This window comes from Dama dama, chromosome 14 (genome assembly GCF_033118175.1).
Source record: "Dama dama isolate Ldn47 chromosome 14, ASM3311817v1, whole genome shotgun sequence".
Taxonomy (NCBI): Eukaryota; Metazoa; Chordata; class Mammalia; order Artiodactyla; family Cervidae; genus Dama; species Dama dama.
The window spans coordinates 47,002,375-47,021,772 of record NC_083694.1 but is presented as its reverse complement, the minus strand read 5'-3'; the positions used below and the strand labels follow the sequence as shown (position 1 = coordinate 47,021,772).

General features: G+C 45.9%; 1 pseudogene; it reads right to left on the bottom strand.

Annotated features, from left to right (window-relative positions):
- Positions 1 to 15,088: 15,088 nt before the first annotated feature.
- On the bottom strand, positions 15,089 to 16,398 carry LOC133069633 (septin-6-like; annotated as a pseudogene).
- Between the last annotated feature and the right edge of the window lie 3,000 nt (positions 16,399 to 19,398).

The window sequence follows — 19,398 nt, the reverse complement described above, 5'->3', positions numbered from 1 at the left end:
TGATAAATCCAGTTAGGTGATGACATTTTTTCCCCATTTGTTTGTGTATTTCATGTTATTGGACTTAATTTTTGGCTGTATTATTTATGAATTTTTTTGAAAAATCTCTGTTCATAAGTGAATTTAGCCTATACTTTTCTTGCATTGCGTTTTTCAAAAGATTGTTTTTAGACAAGGACCATTTTTTAAAGTCTTTTTTGAATTTGTTACAATATTGCTTCTGTTTTATGTTTTGGGGGGTTTTTGGCCACAAGACATGCAGGATCTTATTTTCCCAACCAGGGACTGAACCCATAACCCCTGCATTGGTAGATGAAGTCTTAACCACAGGATTATCAGAGAATTCCCTTGTATAGCTCTTTTTTGATTTTTATTATCAAAGTGATTTTAACTTCATTAATGACTTGGGAGGGGCATTTCTTTGTTAATAATTTTTTAAATTGTTTAGAATTTGAACTTTATAATTACTGAGTATTTTGGGGACTACCCTCTAACAATGCTGTGATTCTAATGGTGTGTTGCGTGGGTATATTTTGTATTATCTTTAATGGTAAAGGATTTCTGCTGATGTTTGTATTTCTTTTTTAGTAAGTTTAAAAAAGGAAAACTAAATTCTAGGGAATTCTTCGGCCATCCAGTGGTTAGGACCCCGTGCTTCCTCTGCAGGGGGCATGAGTTCGATCCCTGGCCTTGCAAATAAGATCCTGCATGCTGCATATTTTTTTTCCTGTGTGGCCAAAATAAAACACACACACACACATACACACAACAAAAAACAAACATAAATTCTAGACCTCTTTTGGATTTCATCAGCATTCCCACTCAGGTGATTTTTCTGTCCCAGGATCCAATCCACTGTGTTTGGTTGGCATGCCTTCTTGGTCTCCTCTACTTTATCACACCCTTGTCTTTCCTTGTCATTCATGGACTGCAACACTTTTGAAGAGTACCAGTTAGGTATTTTGAAGAATGTCTACAAACTTGGGTTTGTTTTATTTTCTCATGATTTTTCATTTGTAATTAATAAATGTTTGAGGGGAAATACTTTGAGGCTATACAAATATCCTGTTTGTCCTTAAACTTTTACACACTAATATTAGCTTTTATTGGTGGATCCTGCTTACAGCAATTATTACTGTTGTTTCCTAATGGTGATTTTTAAATTTTCACCAGTTTATTTTAAACTTGTTAATTACAATATTTCTATAAGTAAAAGTTGCTATACTTCCACTTTCATTTATCTATTTAATCATATGTTTATGAACTCACGGATATATTCCCCTCTGGGTTTTAATCTAATACTATGATTATTTATTAGAGATCCCTAGGTGGCACAGTGGTAAAGAATCTGCCTGTCAATGCAGGAGATACAAGAGACACAGGTTCAATCTCTAGGTTAGGAAGATCCCCTGGAGAAGAAAATGGCAACCCACTCCAGTATTCTTGCCTGGAAAACCCCATAGACAGAGAAGCCTGGAAGGCTACAGTCCATGGGGTCGCAAAGAATCAGATATGGTTAAGAGACTATGCATGCATTTATTATATTACTCGAATTGTTTCAGTTTTGGCCATTGAAAGCTCTTTTGATAGGTTCCCATGTCCTTTAGACATATACCTCCTCCCCATTTTTTCTTTTTTTTCTTTAAGACTTTTGATTATGCTGGTTCCTTTGTATTTGCATATGAATTTTAGGATAAGATTGTCAATTACTGCTTCAAAAAAAGCCAACTGGGAACTTGATAGAGATTTCATTGACTCTCTGGACCAATTAGGGGAATATTGTCATTTTCACAATATTAAGTCTTCTGATCCCTGAACATGAATGCCTTACCATTATTTAGTTCTTTAATTTCCTTCAGCAGTGTTTTAGAATTTTCAGTGTACAAGTCACGAATATCTTTTGTTAAAATTTGTTCCTAAGGATTTCATTCTTTTTGAAGCTATTATACCTGAAATAGTTTCCTTAATTTCATTTTCAGAGAGTTCACTGCTAGTGTATAGAAATATAATTGCTTTTTGTATATTGATCTTGTGTCCTGCAACCAGCTGAACTTGTTTATTAGTTCTAACAGATTGCTTACTCCTTAGGATTTTCTATATACAGGACTATGTCATCTGTGAGTAAATATAGTTTTGCTTCCTCTCCAAAGTGAATGCCTTTTATTTCTTTTTCTTGCCTAATTACCCTGGCAATTATCCCTAGTACAATGTTGAATAGAAGTGATGGGAGCTGCCATCCTTGTTTATTTCTGATGTTAAGGAAAGATTTTTGGTGTTTTAGCATTAAGTATGATATTAGCTGTTGACTTTTCATAGATGTTCTTTTTCAGATTGAGGAAGTCTCCTTATATCCCTAGTTTGTTGAGTGTTTTTGCTTTGAAATGGTATTAAATATTGTCAAGTGATTTTTCTGTATTTATTAAGATGACCATGTTGTTTTTGTCCTTTATTCTATTAATTTGATGTATTAGGTTGATTTTCATAGGTCAGACTAGCCTTATTTTCTTGGCATAGATTCTTATTTGTCATAGTAAATTTTTTACATGTCATTGGATTCAAATTGCTTGTTGTGTTGGATGGTTTTAGTATTAATATTCATAAAGAATTCTAGTCTTTCCCCCTAGGTTCTAGTCTAGTTTTCTTTTCTTAGGATGTCTTTGTCTGGCTTTAATATAAGGACATTATTTTCTTCATAGAAAGAAAATATTCCCTCTTTTATTTTTGTAAGAGTTTATACAGATTTATCTTAAATATGTGAAGAAACTTGATAGCCAGGAGAGCTCATGGGTGTAGTAGCTCCATGGGCTGAGAGGCTCAAGACCCAGGAAGACCTACAGGAAAAGACTGACATCCCTTTCTGAAGGTGGTCAGGTTAAAGGTGTTCCCTCTTACTCATAGGAGGGTCAGACTTTTTGTTCTATTCAGGCCTTCAGCTGATTGGATGAGACCCACTTACTTCAGGGAGGGCAGCCTGCTTCACTGAGTTCACTGATTCAGATGTGAACCTCTCCAGAAACATCCTCACAGACACACTCAGAATCATGTTTCACCAAATCTCTGGGCCCCCTATGGCCCATCAAGTTGACATGCAGAATTAACCATCACACCTTCCTCCTCTCTGCATTAAGTTTGGTGCATCTCTTTTTCCACTGTATTAAGTTGGAAGTTTGGCTTAGTGACTTGAGAACTTTCTTTTTCAATATTGGTGTTTTAGACCTAACTCTATTTGCTGTTTTGGATGCATCCTATAAGATTTTGGTATGTTGTTTTCATTTTTATTCTTCTCAAAGTAATTTCTAATTTCCTTTCTGACTTCTTCATTGATCCATCAGTTATTTATAAGTGTGTTGTTTTATTTATTTCCATGTATTTGTGAGTTCCCCAATTTTTCTTCTTTTATTGAGTTGTACTATCGTTTCACTGTGATCTGAGAACATAATTTGTATGATTTCAGTCCTTTTAAAATTACTGAGACTTGTGTTATAACCTATTATGTTCTCTCAATGTTGTGGTGCTGGAGAAGACTCTTGAGAGTCCCTTGGACCCCAAGGAGATCCAACTGGTCAACCCTAAAGGAAATTGACACAGTGAATATTCATAGAAGGACTAATGCTGAAGCTGAAGCTCCAATACCTTGGCCACCTGATGCAAAGAGTTGACTCACTGGAGAAGACTCTGATTCTAGGAAAGATTGAGGGCAGGAGGAGAAGTGGGTGACAGAGGATGAGATGAGTGGATGGCTTCGCCGACTCAATGGCCTTGAGTTTGAGCAAACTCCAGCAGACAGTGAAGGACAGGGGAGCCTGGTGTGCTGAAATCCATGAGGTCATAAAGGGTCAGACATGACTTAACAACTGAACAACAACAAATGTTCTCTCCTGGAGAATGTTTTATGTGTACCTAGCAGAAAGTGTTTTCTGTGTTGCTGGGTGGAGTGTTCTGCAGATGGCTGTTAGGTGCAGATGTCTTAGCATGCTTTTGAAGTCTTCCATTTCCTTAGTGATCCTCTTCCCAAGTCTGCTGCTGCTGCTGCTAAGTCACGTCAGTCGTGTCCGACTCTGTGCGACCCCATAGACGGCAGCCCACCAGGCTCCCATCCCTGGGATTCTCCAGGCAAGAATACTGGAGTGGGTTGCCATTTCCTTCTCCAGTGCATGAAAGTGAAGAGTGAAAGTGAAGTCACTCAGTCGTGTCTGACTCTTTGCGACCCCATGGACTGTAGCCTATCAGGCTCCTCCGTCCATGGGATTTCCCAGGCAAGAGTACTGGAGTGGGGTGCCATCGCCTTTTCCGCCTTCCCAAGTCTATTCATTATCAAAAATTGGGGTATTGAAATCTCCAACTATTATTGTGATTGTCCATTTCTTTCTTCAGTTCTATCAGTTTTTGCTTCATGTATTTCAGGGCTCTGGTTTTAGATACATACGTGTTTATAGTTACTATCTTCCTGATGGATTCTTTTTATCATTAAGAAAATGTCCTTTGCTTATCATAACATTTTTGTCTTACATTTTGTCTCATCTAATATGAATACAGCCACTCCATCTTTTTTTGATTTCTGTTTGCATGGCTTATTTCCCCCATTTCTTTACTTTCAAACTGTTCACTTCTTTGACTCTGAAGTGTGTCTTTTGTACCCAGTGTATAGTTAGATTATGATTTTTAGAAATCTATTCTGCCAATCTCTGCCTTTTGATAGGGGGAGTTATTCCATTTACATTAAGTGTAGTTCAAATAATATACAATTTACTGTGATTTTACTGCTTGTTTTCTATATGTCTTATGTCATTTTTGTGGGCTTCTCTGGTGGCTCAAACAGTAAAGAATCCACCTGCAATACAAGAGACCTGAGTTCAGTCCCTAGATGGGGAAGATCCCCTGGAGAAAGGAATGGCTACCCACTCCAGTATTCTTGCCTGGAGAGTTCCATGAACAGAAGAACCTGGTGGGTACAGTCCATGACGTTGCAAAGAGAGACACCACTGAGTGACTAACACTTCATATCACTTTTGTTCCTGTGTTCCTCCGTCACCACTTTTTTTGGTGTAAAATAGGTATTTTCTGGTTTGTCTATTTAATTCTATTGTTGCTTCCTTTGCTGTATTTTCTCTGAGGATTACAATTAACATCTTTAAGATGATTATAAGCCAGTTAGAATTGATATCAACTGAATTTCTTTAGTATGTACAAGTTCTGCTTTTCTATATAGTTCTCTCTATTCACTCCCCCATTTGGTGCCATATTGTTGTTAAATTTACATCTTTATACATTTTAAGCCCATCAGCACAGTTTTATAAGTATTGTTGTGTACAGTTGTCTTTCAAATCAAATAGAATAAGAAAATAGTTACAAACAAAAAATACACATATACTGTCTTTTATATTTACCTTTGTCATTTTCTTTATAGTTTCTTTGTGTGGATTCAACTTATAGTGTCCTTTCATTCCAACTTGAAGAATTTCCTTTAGTGTTTCTTGTAGGGCAGTTCTGCTAGTGATAAATTGTTTTACTCTAACTTACTCATTTTTGAAGGATACCTTTTCTGTGTATAGATTCTTGGATGACAGCATGTTTTTTTCAGAGTTTTGAATATGTGATCCCACTGAGTTCTGACGTAAAAGTTTCTCATAGATTGTTAGCTCTTCTTTGCTGCTTTAACATTGCTTCTCTATCTGTCTTTTGGCAGTTTGACTGTGATGTGTCTTGGGGAGGAACTCTTGGGGTTTATTGTACTTGGAATTCATTGAATCACTTTGATGTATAGATTAATGTTTTTTATTCCATTTGGGAAATTTTGGCCATTATTTCTTCAAATGTCTTCCCTTTTCTCCTAATTCCAGGTCTTCCGTTGTATGTATGCTGCTGTATTTCATGGTATTTCACAGTTCTCTGAGACTCCATTCATTCTTTTTTTTTTTTTTTAAGTATTTTATCATTTATGTATATTGCTGCTTTGTGTCTTACTTGGCAGTTGGTGCGATCTTTAGCTGTGCCTATGAACTCTTAGTTGTGGCATATGGGATCTAGTTTCCTGCCTAGGGATTAAGCCTGGGCCCCTGCATTGGCAGCTTGGAGTCTTAGCTACTGGATCACCAAGGAAGTCTCTCTATTCATTCTTTTCAATTCATTTTCCTTTCTGTTCTTCAGAATGGATTATCTCAATATACCTAACTTGAAGTTCACTGATTCTTTCTTCTGGCAGCTAACCTCTGCTTTTGAGCATGTCTAGAGATTGTTTTCATTTCAGTCATTATAATTGCAACCTCAGAATTTCTATTTGATTATTTTTTTATAATTTCTATCTGTCTATTGGTATTCTTTACATGGTGAAATGTCATTCTCATGCTTCCTTTAATTTCTCTAGACATGATTCCCTTTAGTTCTTTGAACATATTTATAGTAGCTGATTTAAATCTTTGTCTAGTAAGTCCAATGCATGGGCTTTGTCAGGGGAAGTTTCTACTATTTTTTCTTTTTCTATTATGGGCCACACCGCTGTTTCTGTACATGTCTCATAACTTTTTGTTGAAAAATGAGCATTTTACATAATATAACAGCTCTGAAAATCAGACACCCATTGCCTTCATGTTTTTGCTCTCACTATTGTTTGTTTACTTAGAGACTTTCCTGAACGAATTCTATGAAGTCTGTGCTCTTTGTCACATGTGGTTACTGAAGTCTCTGCTCGGTTTGCTTAGTGGTCATTTAATATTTGGACAGAGATTTCCTTCATTACCTTTAATCAATAAGTCCTTGAGACTTTGCTGAGGGAACTTCAGTGCTCTATCAGGCAGGTAACAACCCTGCCTCAGTCTTCAATTCCTCCGTGTACAGAATTTCAAGGTCAGCTGGAGGTGAGAGGTTAGGGCCTTCTCAGATTTTTCCTGGGCATCTGCATAGCCCTACATACGCTCATGGTTTTCTAGATTAGCAGGAATGTGCTGGAAGCCCTCCTCCAGTGCCCACTGGGTTGCTGTTTTTCATAGCTATTGTGAGGGATATGCTGTTGCTTTTCAGACCACCACACTGTCAGGAGTGGGAGTAGGGTAGGGCAAGTTAACATGCCACAAAGCTTTCTGTTCTTGAGATTCAAGTATTTTATTGAACTAATACTCTTCAAATTGTTGGAGGCCTAAGGTGAATTTCTAGAGTCCTAAAAAAGGTTTTTTTTTTTTTTTTTTTTTTTTGACAATTTTTAAAAGTGTTCTTGCTTTTAGGGAGGAGCAGAGTTTTGGAGGTCCCTACTCCACTATTCTGGAAATGCCTCTCTTCAGAGTTTAAAATTTTCCATCTCAGTCAAGGTAAAGACTGATAAGCTCCCTTGTAATATTTGTGTGCTGCCAAGTAGATTTTGTTAATATCTGTTCCTTTTATTGAGTTGTATGGGGACCATAGCTTTATGCAGAAGTCTCAGTCCAAACAATTGCCCCTTTGGTGCCTATGGGTTTCATTCCCTGTCCTGGGAGCCCATTTCAAGCCCCTTATATCACAACCAGCATCTGGGAACCAGCCCCTAGGCAGCCACAGTGTTAGCTTACCTCACCTACTATTTTGGGTCATGTTATTCATTTTTGTGCCCCTGAAAATTTCCATTACTCTTCTGCAACCTCAGTTCTCCTTTTGAAAGATGTATATCATATTTGCCTGGCATTTCTAAGCTATTTTTTTTAAAAAATAAGAATGTTCTCAGGTTATCTTGATTGGCATATTCCTGGAAAAAAGAAGCACTCCATTTCAAAACTCACATAAACCTACACATATAGCCACCAAAATGCAATAGGTACAGGAAGGAAACATTAAACCATGACAAAGACAATTTGAATGTCTTGCAGGCAGATGAGTCTGACCTGAGTCCAGGGGTCTTCACTACCATCCAGTCCACCCGTGGTCCTCACTGGAGGTATTCGACGTGATGGGAGGGAAGAGTTTAGTTAGGCTGCTGCTGACAGCCAGGACTAAGGGAGCCGTGTCATCCCTGAGCCTCTGCCCATCCATAAAGAGATCTAATTTTCCTGAAGCAGCAGCCTGGAGCTTCAGGGACTATTGTCAGAACCTCAGGAGGCCCACCACCTTCATTGGCATTCGGAAATAGTGGGAGATTCATAGACCAATGTTCATTAGGAGACTACAGCAGTTACCAGGAGATGTTAGAAGAGACTGTAACAGACTGAATGTTCATGTCCTCCCACAAATCCTTATGTTGGAACCCTAAATCCTAATGTGATGGCATTAGGAATGAGGTCTTTGGGAGCTGATTAGTTCATGAAGGTGGAGCCCTCACGGATGGAATCAGTGCCCTTATAAAAGGGACCCCCAAGGAGCTCCCTCACCTTTCCACCACACATGAAGACACAGGAGAAGATGGGATCAATGAACCCAGAATTGAGCCTCCACCAGACGTTGAATCTGCCAGCACTTTGATCTTGGACTTCCAGCCTCCAGACTCTGAGAAATAAATGTCTACTCTTTATAAGCCCCCCAGCCTGTGACGTTCTGCCAAGTGGTCAGTTCTGACCAAGGCACAGGGGATTTCCCCTGGAGAGGCCAGGATGAAGTTGGTATCCCTGGAAGCTGATCTATTTGTATAAGGGAACTTTATAAACTGGGAATAAGGGTAATTGCTGGATTACCAAGGACTCTCCTTTGGTGCAAAGAATGCATCTATCTTACAGGTTTCAAAATCCAGCAGGGAGACATGTGTAGAGCAAGGCCACAGCAGGTGGCAAAATTGTTCAGAGGGTATATGTCTTCTTAGGAAAAATGTTTGGAGCTATCCCACTCATCAGGATGTAAGTACCACATTTCTCTCAACCCCATATATTCAGATGTGTATTTGAATATATATATCCACACAACTCCAGTTTTCTCTTTTTCCCCTGCTTTCCAACCATTTACTATTGTTGTAAGCTCTCAATTTAGAAATGCACAGAGGGCTGGGATCAGGCTCCATGCATCAAGGTAACTGGGGTCCTGTTTTTAGAGAAACTGGTGAGTGGATGGAGTCTGAGGTTGTTGTTGCTTTTGTCAGTCACTCAGTTAAGTCCATGAAATTAAAAGACGCTTACTCCTTGGAAGGAAAGTTATGACCAACCTAGATAGCATATTAAAAAGCAGAGACATTACTTTGCCAACAAAGGTCCATCTAGTCAAGGCTATGGTTTTTCCAGCGGTCATGTATGGATGTGAGAGTTGGACTGTGAAGAAAGCTGAGCACCGAAAAATTGATGCTTTTGAACTATGGTGTTGGAGAAGATTCTTGAGAGTCCCTTGGACTGCAAGGAGATCCAATCAGTCCATCCTAAAGGAGATCAGTCCTGGGTGTTGATTGGAAGGACTGATGCTAAAGCTGAAACTCCAATACTTTGGCCACCTCATGCGAAGAGTTGACTCATTGGAAAAGACCCTGATGCTGGGAGGGATTGGGGGCAGGAGGAGAAGGGGACGACAGAGGATGAAATGGCTGGATGGCATCACCAACTCAATGGGCATGAGTTTGAGTAAACTCCGGGAGTTGGTGATGGACAGGGAGGCCTGGCGTGCTGCGATTCATGGGGTCGCAAAAAGTCGGATACAACTGAGCGACTGAACTGAACTGAAGTTAAGTCCAACTCTTTGTAACCCCATGGACTGCAGCATGCCAGTCTCCCTGTCTTTTTTCTGCCTCCTGGAGTTTTCTCAAACTCATGCCCATTGAGCTGATGGTGCCATCCAACCATCTCATTGGGAGGTAGAGCCAATTTCCTCCTTATCGCTGTGTTATCAGTGACCACTGTGCCCAGAGCACTGATCAAGAGCAGGTGCTTTACCAAGTGCTTTAAGGGCACCGTGTTGGCCTCCTGGGGTTTCCATTATCCTCCATACTTTGTAAAGAGTGAGAGTTAAAGAGGGATGGGGGCAAGCTGCTTGTGGCCCCAGGGCTACAAAATTGCAGACCTGGGATGTGAACCCAGGGTTTACTCACTCTGTAGAGCATAGTGGTATCATCATGGTTTTTCCTGACCATTTCCTGAAATTCTAGTTGCCCATGCTCACATGTCTTCCTTGAGTCTGCTTCCCAAGATGCGGGGTGTGGCTGTGTGCATCAGGGATGTTCTCACCAGAAAAAGCCTGCAAGGGAGAAGTAGAAGCAGAGAAGGAGGGAGATGGTCCCTTGTGGTCCCAGCAGTCTCTGGAACGTAAGAGGATGGGCTCTAGCTTATACATAAAGTGTGCGGTAGAGACCATGGTCTGTCCTTTTATACCCCTACATTCATTTTTTCAGGATCCTGCGCTGGGGGCTACATGCCTTCCAGGACCTGAACGCAGTTCTCTGGAGAAGGAGGTGACACAAACCATCGGCACCCAACACTCAGGTAGCCAGGAGATTGTGCCATCAATCCAGGATCTGAATGGGGTCCCAGTAGCATCTACTACATTCCACCCTTTCCGGCTCAGAGTCACCTGTTTCTCAATTCAAACCCAGCCATCCATCCATAGGTTCTCCATGAGCCTGCTCTTCATTCCTGGGAAAATTTATAAGAAGAGGGTTAGTGTGATGAACTGTAGCCCCACAGCTACAGTGAACCTCACAATGCAACTGACTCATCATTTCCTTATTCTGGATGTCCTCCCCATGAACTCGTGCTCCTTCTGGTCTAGCTGACTTAACTAGTGAGAGGATCCACTAGATGTCATGGTTGCTATTTCTTTTAAGACCATAATTAGTGTACTTGTCCATTTACAGTTAACAGCATATTAAAAAGCAGAAACATCACTTTGCAGACAAAGGTCCATACAGTTAAAGCTGTGGTTTTTTCCCAGAAGTCATGTACAGATGTGAGAGTTGGGCCATAAAGAAGAAGGCTGAGTGCCAAAGCATTGGTGTTTTCGAACTGTGGTGTTGGAGAAGACTCTTGAGAGTCCCTTGGACTGCAAGGAGATCAAGCTGGTCAATCCTAATGGAAATCAACTGTGAATATTCATTGGAAGGACTAATGCTGAAGCTGAAGCTCCAATACTTTGGCCACCTGATTCGAAGAGCCAGCTCACTGGAAAAGACCCTGATGTGGGGAAATATTGAAGGCAAAAGAAGATGGCAGTGGCAGAGGATGAGATGGTTAGATAGCATCACTGACTCAATGGATGTGAATTTGAGCAAACTCTGGGAGACAGTGAAGGGCAGGGGAGCTGAGGTGCCCAGGAGATCCCGCATGCAGGAAAAGCAAACCCACACCTAGAACACACAACAATCCATCAAGATGAGTCCCTGGACTTTCCAGCAGGGAAATGGTTTCATGGAACCAACTGGCCACTGAGCGGCTGGTTGCCACCTTTGGGGGATATTGTGATGTCATGACAGATTTTTTTCATGTGATAGATTTTTTGATGTGGACCATTTTCAAAGTCTTTATTCAATATTTTACAACATTGTTTCTGTTTGATGTTTTGGTTTTTCAGCCTGGAGGCGTGTGGGATCTTAGCTCCCCAACCAGGGATTGAACTTGAATCCCCTGTGTTGGAAGGCAAAGTCTTAACCACTGGATCACCAAGAAGTTCCACTGCATCAAGAATTTGATTGTAAGGAGCAGATGACACCCCTGTGCAAAGATATGTGCGCAAGAACGTCCACTGCAGCACCATCTCCATGGGAAGTTATCTGCTCCTAGGAGCCCAAGCTAATGAGCAAAATTAATTCAGAAAACCTCGCCTCTACTGGGCTCCTGGGAGGCAAGAGTGAATCAGGCTAGCAATCTTGTGGGGTCCTGCCGCTTGGCTCCCTTGTAACTCACCCTGACTCTCCAGTGGGGAGAGAACCCCGGCAAGCCCACAAACCCTGCCCCCTGTCTACAGTGCGGGGTACAAGCCAGGGTGCTGGGGCCACTTGACAAAGCTGTAGGGCAGTGGCTGTTACAGATGGGGCCGCCAGGCCTCTCTGTGTGGGTTATGGCTTTCCTTGGATCTCCCTCCTTCAGAAGCCCAGGCCACCCAGCCACGTTCTGTGAAGAGGACCCTCCCTGACTGCGGGTGCACAGAGTGGGGGCTGAAGGCTAGGGGACCTGAGCCTGGGGCTCCTGGCTGCTCCAGCCCAGTCCAGCCCTGACCCAAAGTCCTGACTGCCCATCCCCGCCCCTCATCCACTGGCATTAGATGTGGGCCTTCCTCTCACTTGAATCCACCAGATTAGGGCTGATGGGGAAACGCCCTGAATTCGAGAGCCAGTGTCTATGGTGAGCAGAGAACTGGGAGGCCCAAGTCCTTCCTGCCCCAGGCCTCTGCCGACCCTGCCCCTTGTGCTGCTCCTTGCCATGCCCGAACGTTCTGCAGCCGGGTGCCCATGGTGCCCTCTGCCTAGCCTTTGGGGTCTCAGCTCAGTGGGGACATCCTCGACCACCTGTCCCTCGGCCCAGTTACCCGGCTCTAACACCATCCGGACAAGTATGTGTTACCTCGCCCCTGCCCACCCCACCACCCACCGAGTGTCCCCAGCAAACTCAGCCAGGCACTCGGTACGTGCCCTAGTGGGGTGTGAGGCCAAGGTGGGGACCCCAGGCTCATCCACACTAAACCTTTGAAACAGCATCCTCAAAGATTTGGCCCCTGAAGGACACAGGAAGGAGCAGCGCAGACCACCGCTCTCCCCCCAGCGCGGCAGACTCTGTCCCAGGTTCCTGGCACCCGCCAGGCTCCCATGGCTCTCCATCTGGCTGTTTCAGGCTAAGAGAGCTGCTGCTGCTAACTCGGGAACGTGCTGATAAGGGCCGAGCGTGGGTAACGCTTACCTCCCGGCTCTTGTGAGAACCGCGGGTACACGGGCTGTGTCAAGTGTCTGCCGCGGGGTTTCCAGGGGTCCCTCTCCTGGGAGTCTGGGCAGACAGGCGGGGTGTGGGGGATGGGCAGTTTCCATTTTTAGGATGAATTCCCTCCTGGAAAGCTGCAGGCACGTCTTTGGCACGGATGCCCAGCCGGGCTCGCCGAGGCTCACGTTCCCCCTTCGCCTGCCTCCTTAGGCCGGGATGGGGAGGGTGCTTGCACCCAGAGCAGCTCCACGTTTGGGGCTCCTTTGAGGAAAACACCAGCCAGGCCAGCCGTGAACATGCCCACACCAGGGAGCTTAGGACCCTGAACCGATGCTTGTGAGCTGGGCACAGGCAGGTGGGGCAGCCAGGTTTGCAGACACAAATTCAAGATGCCCAGTTAAATTGAACTTCAGATAAACCAGAGAAAATGCCTTGTGAGGGCAGGTCCTACATATGCGGCAACCCACCTCTGACAATAGGCTATGGTCAGAAAACCCGCACAGGGACACACCCCTGATTCACCAGCTATGTTGGGCAGTGCCGGGCGGGCTGCTCAGGAGTGGTCCTGGCAGGTGGGGTCCCAGACAGCACTGTCTACAGACCTCCATGCCCTAGTGGGCAGGCCCGCACGGTCATGGCCAGCCTGGCAGCCACCAGCTGCACGTGGCTACTGCCCAGTGGCCTGGGGCCCTGAGAGTGTGGGTGGACATGGTCACAGGAGGCTGTGGCCCCCCTGCTGGGCAGTGTGGTGGAGCGGGGAACCAGGAGGCCCCTTTGAGTCTCTGGGAGTTTGGAGGAAATTCTCTGCAAACTGGAGCAATGAGGCACTCCAACCATGAGGAGCCCAAGGAGGGCAAGTGTGGGGAGCAGGGTGAGCCAAGGGAGAGGTCGGGGAGGGAAGGCAGGGTCGGCTGGCCTCTGGACACGGTCTGGACACAGTCTGGGTGGGGATTTATTCAGACTGAAGGACTGAAGCGGTGACGACACCAGCTGATCCTTCCCCGTCTCGGGCAGTGGGTCTGGCCAGGTGCTTGCTGTGTCCACCAGCCCGGCTGTGTTTCCTGAGCAGTAAGGGCGGTTATCAGCCCTGAGGGAGGTGGGCAGACAAAGCACCAGAGAAGGGGGCTCGGGCCTGCAGTTTTCTCTGTGTTGGGGTAGGAAACCCCAGTTAGTTCCAGCCCCACCCCACCTACTCACCACCAAGACCTCAGACCCGTGACCCTGGCTCTGCCCAGAGAGGCCGCTCCTGAGCACCCTGGAGGGTCTCCCTTTTTTTTTTTTTTTTTGAGCATTTCTTTGAATTTTATTGAAAATTTACGTGTACATTAGAAAGATATTAAGCTAAACTGTGCTGGTTTGGGGTTGTTTCTCCTAGTGAAAGAAAGCCCCAGAGGAGCAACGACTGGTCACATTTCTGAGCAAAAAGAACAAAGGAGAAGAAAGGAAGAATGAACAGAGATTCTGGAAAACATGCAAATAGGCTGTCTTAGGAGACACGGGACAGTAGAATGGCAATGGTCATAGGGTTATATGGGGATGGGCACACTCAAATGGTATTTCAATGCAAGTTAAAGCAATGAATTCAGGACAGATTTATCAATATCAAAGCTCTCCCTCCAGGTCCCACACTGAGCAGAAACCTCTCTCAAAACCCCAACTGGCCTTGAAAGACTGAATGGAGTAATTTTGCTCTCACTAAGCTTAAACTCCCCCATCTCTCCTTTCCTTTCTCCACCTGAATGTCAGTAGATCCACTCACCCTGCTTGCTGAGGGGGTCTGCAGAAGGTCTGTGAATGCTGAAGAAGATATGAATGTTGCTTGACTTTCTCATCCATACTCAGAAATGTTTAATAGTGGCTGTAGACAACTGACCCATTGAACTGGAGAACTGGTATTTAAAAAGAAAAACAGAAAACTCAGATGAAAAGCTTGCAAATAGTACTTCCACACCCACAGCTGAGCTCTCCTGCCGCAGTCACTTACACTTGGGTGAGTCATCCTGCAGTCGTCTCTCTGAGGTTACATTGAGTCCATTCTCCAGCTTGGATGGATCTTTTCCTGCCTTGTTAGATTAGGACAAGACACTTTCATTTAAAATACCATGTAAGTTTGGAGAGAGCTTCTTGCCTGGACACTTGAAGACTTGTTAAGAGAGTGTGTGTGTGTGTGTGTGTGCATGCCCACGAGCACACGCGCACAATTTGGAGGGAGAGGGTATTGGTTGGTTTCTGATTTGAGATAATATGGAACCCTAACTCTTCTATAATGGTAGTCTTTTCATTTAGACTTAGTGCAGCTGCTGAAGACAAGATTAGAAAAAGCTTTTCTTCTCTTTGTCTCTTTTCAGAGTTTGTGAGCCTCCAGCCTGGGAGCCCTGGAACTGGAGCAGCTCGGCAGCCATCTTCCTCTGTTTGAAAGTGTTCACTTCGTCATCCAGGGATCTCTTCTTATTCTCTAGCTTCTTCTCATCCTGGTGTAGTTTCTTCAGACGGTCAAACTTGTCATGAAGCTCTTTCTCTGCCTCTTGAAGTTCAGCTTTTTTTTTTCCAGCCTTTTTCTCTTTGACTCTCTGGACGAAAATCTGTCTCATCTCCTCTTCTTTTTTTTTGGAGCTCCTCTATGAACTTGTTCCTTTTGACCTCATACGTCTCCTGTAAACTGAATGGTTTTCTGTCAGGGTCGGTGTCCTTGAAGCCCATCTCCTCCAGCTTACAGCGGTGGTACCGCTCATAGTGCAGGCCATGGGTCTGCTCTCAGAGATCCTCCATGTTGACTCAGATCAGCATCTCCTGCAGCTTCACAAAGTCACAGTGGGCTTCATTTTCAGCTTGTGCTGCAGGGATACTGCCACACTTTCATCATCTTGTCACCTATCTTCAGTTCTTTTGTGCTGCCCATGACAGCAAACGGCAGGTGGGCATTTATGATTCTGTTGATCTCTGCTGCTAACTTGTCATCTGTAGGGAATTGGTAGATCTGGACTCTGTTGCTGACAAGCTCGCTGGTGATTTTGATTTTGAACTTGGTTAGCTCACTCTTAGAAATGGCATCTGATTTGACGATGATGGAGATGATGTTCATCTTACTGTCCATGTTCTTCATAGTCACTAGGTCCAGAGACGTCAAGGAATGACCCATGTGGGTGATGAGGTACAAGCAGGCGAGGATGTGTGAGTCATGGTAGATGTGCAGTACCTACCTGAAGACCCTGCAGCTCTTCAGCTCCTACTACAGGTAGGCCTCAAACTGGGCATCGATGAATTCCACCATGGGCTTGTAGCTGTCCTCCTTGTTGATCTGGTCCCCGAAGCCCACCATGTTAACAATTGTCAGCTTTATCCCCATGTTGCTCTCTTGAAGGTCAGAGGTATCGGACCGGAGCTGGATTCCCGGCTGTGTGTGGGTGGCTGGCTCCCCCTCAACCTTGGTGTTGAACAGGGTGTCCATGAGGGTGGACTTGCCCAAACCTGTCTCTCCCATGCACAGGATGTTGAAGCAGAAGCCCTGGCTGACTGACTTATTCACCAGCTGATTGGGCAAGCTGTCAAACCCCACATGTCCAGCCAGGGGGACCGTTCGGCAACCTTTACCCACCTGGCGAGCTATATCGGTCACTGCCATCACTCCTGCATCCGCCAGGGCTGCCATGGGTGCTGCCGCAATGAGAGCTAGAGCACAGGAAACAGCCAGGGTCTCCCTCTTGATGGACCCACAATGTTTATTTCTACAGAAATGTTGTCTGAGCCCCTGGCAGTCTAGGTCTGTGTGGCTGGTTGCCTAGAGTCTGACGCTGCTGGGGGACAGTGAGATGTGACGTGGGACTGAGATGGGTTGGGGGGATCACCTCCCTCTCCTGAGAGTGCCTCCAAGATGCTCCAGGGCCTCTGCCACCCAAGCCAGAGATGAATTCTGAAAAGAGAGGTTGCCTTTTGGGTACCTTTTAAGAGAAGGTCCCATAGATTCTCGTAAAAAGAAAAAGAAAGCTAAGTCAGGACTGGGGAAATGGGTCATTTTAGAAAGGCAAGCTGGTGGGTGTTTCGTCCCGATGACATTCTGAGGCTGTGGGAAAGCTGCTGAGAAGTGTGTCCATTTGCTCCATGTGCCAGCGGCCACCTCCAGACAGCTCCTGGAAAGACTGCAGCTCACATAGGGGATGCTTTCTGTCACCAGTCACGACACCTGTGTGTGTGTGTGCTCAGTCATGTTCAATTCCGTGCAACCCCATGGACTGTAGCCCGCCAGGTTCCTCTGTCCACAGGATTTCCCAGGCAAGAATACTGGAGTGGCTTGCCATTTCCTCCTCCAGGGGATCTTCCTGACCCAGGTATCAAACCAGCATATCTTGCATCTCCTGCATTGGCACCTGTGTATACGTAACGCCAACAGATGGAGGCGTGTTGTAACTACACAACTGCTACACAACTCAGACCTCTGACGTTATCCTGTGAATCTTCCCCCCGATATTGTAAAAAAACACCAAAACGCGGGGGCAGGGGCTTAAAACAACAGAAATATGCTCTCGCACAGTCTGAGGCTGGAATTCTGAATCCAGCTGTGGTCAGGGCTGGGTACTTCTTGGGGCTCTGAGGGACCACCTGCCTGAGGCCTCTCCTAGCATCTGGTGGGGCCACAGCCCTCAGCTTGTAGACATGTCACCCCGTTTCGATCATCACACGTCTCTCCCTGTGTGTCTCTGGTTTTCCTTCTTCCAAGGACATCAGTCATTGGAATTCTTGTCCATTCTAACCCAACACGATCTGATTGCATCTGCGGAGAGCCTATTTCCAAACACTGTCATATTCTGAGGTCCTGGGTGGCCTTGAATCTTGGGCCAACACTGACACAACACACTGGTTTGCACATCCTTCAGAACTGAGCCTGGATTCTCTGGCCAGTCTCAGCCACCTATCCAGTCTCTTGGGACCATCTCCTGGTGGCCCTGGCTGTCTTCCTGATGTGTAGATAAGGCCGGATGGGGGTGAGGCGGGGTGGGGGCTCCCTCCTCAGATGGGCCTCGGCCTCCGACCATGACAGGGACCACGCCATGGAGCCCCCAGAAGATTCGCAGGGGTGGCGTGGGGGACCGCGTCTGCATCAAGATGCTTCCATCTAGAAACCTGAGTTGTGGGGAGGGACGAGCATCGTCAGAGACGGGGCTTGTGAGGAAGCAACCTCACCGTGGACAAAAATCCTTTCACCTGGAGTCGAAACTCCAGGAGAGGATAAATCGTGTTCCCCCCTTGTCTGGCTTCAGCACCGATGCCACTTATAGTATGAAAAATGCTGCTGAGCGGGCTGGAAGCAGCACATGGTAAAAAGGTTAGTCCCGAACTTTGGGCTCCAGCCTGTCACCCTGCCCCCACCCGGAACACAAAGCCTTTTCTTTCTCCAGCTGGAAATGCGCACGGCCCATGAATGCAAAGAGCTCTTTCAACATTAGATTTTAAATTATTTGAATTAAATCTGGGATCCTTCCGGGCCCTGTGCGCTCCGGGTTATTTATCACTGGCTAAATGCAGAGGTCTGCCGGGCCTCTCCAGGGACGGCCCTCACTTAGACGCTGCCTCTGAAATGTTATAAACTATTTAAAACCGAAAGCTTGGCTGTGTCCGGCTTGGGGGGGGGGGGGGGGGGGCGGCGCGCACAGAGCCTGCTCTTCCGAGCTCTTCGGGAAAACGAGCGACTCACCACTCTGCACACTTGTTCATTTGCTCCGATTTTCCTCTGGGTAATCACTTTAATACACTTGAAAATAAACCTTGTCCCCACTGAGTCAGGGTGATTTTTTTCCCCCTATTTAGCAAACATTGATTTTTTTTTTTTCCTCCCCCCGGTGTCCTGCCTGCATGAAGCTAACAAGCCTCCTTTGTTCCCGCGCCCCGGCCCCGCCCCCGCCACCCCCACCGCCCCAGATCTCTCTATCGGCGGTTCCAGCAGGGCACCGGCAGGGGGCGAGAGACCCCCTTGTCTGAGGGCCGCGTGGGTGAGGGGGTGCCAGGCAGCTCAGAGACTCCAGGGTCAGGAGGCAGGGGGTGGGGTGGAGTGTGGAGGGAAAGATGTCACCCTAGGTTCCCCGGGATGTCCTAGATCAGGAAGGAGCATTCTGAAGCAATAAGAAGTGGCCGTGTTAGTGTTTTACATAAGCTACGCTGCCAGGGAGGGGTCCAGAAGAGGCTGTGCCCAACCAGGGTGCTCCTGCTGGTTGACCTGTGTCCCCCGCTCTCCCAAAACAGCCATGCACTGCTTTCCATTAAACGCCATTAGTGCCCTGAGTGGCCAGCAGAAGGCAGCATCTCTGCTGAGTTGAGTGGGTCTGCGCTGCCAGCCGGTGACCGTCCCTCCAGTCCTGGTGCTTCGGTCAGTGCCCAGGAGAGCAGCCTCCAAGATGGCCCTCAATGACCCCTTCTCCAGGCAACCCTCTTGCTCTGCCCTGGGCTGGCTCACTCTGACCAACAGGAACAGCAGGGGTCGTGATGAGACATCACCCCAAGATCAGCTTAAAGAGGATGATTCCGTCCTGGGTGCCCACCCCCAGCTGCTTCACTAAGAGAAGCCCGCTGCTGTGTCATGAGGCTTCTTGGGAGGGGGCGCAGGTGGTGGTCTGAGGCCCGCTGACGATTA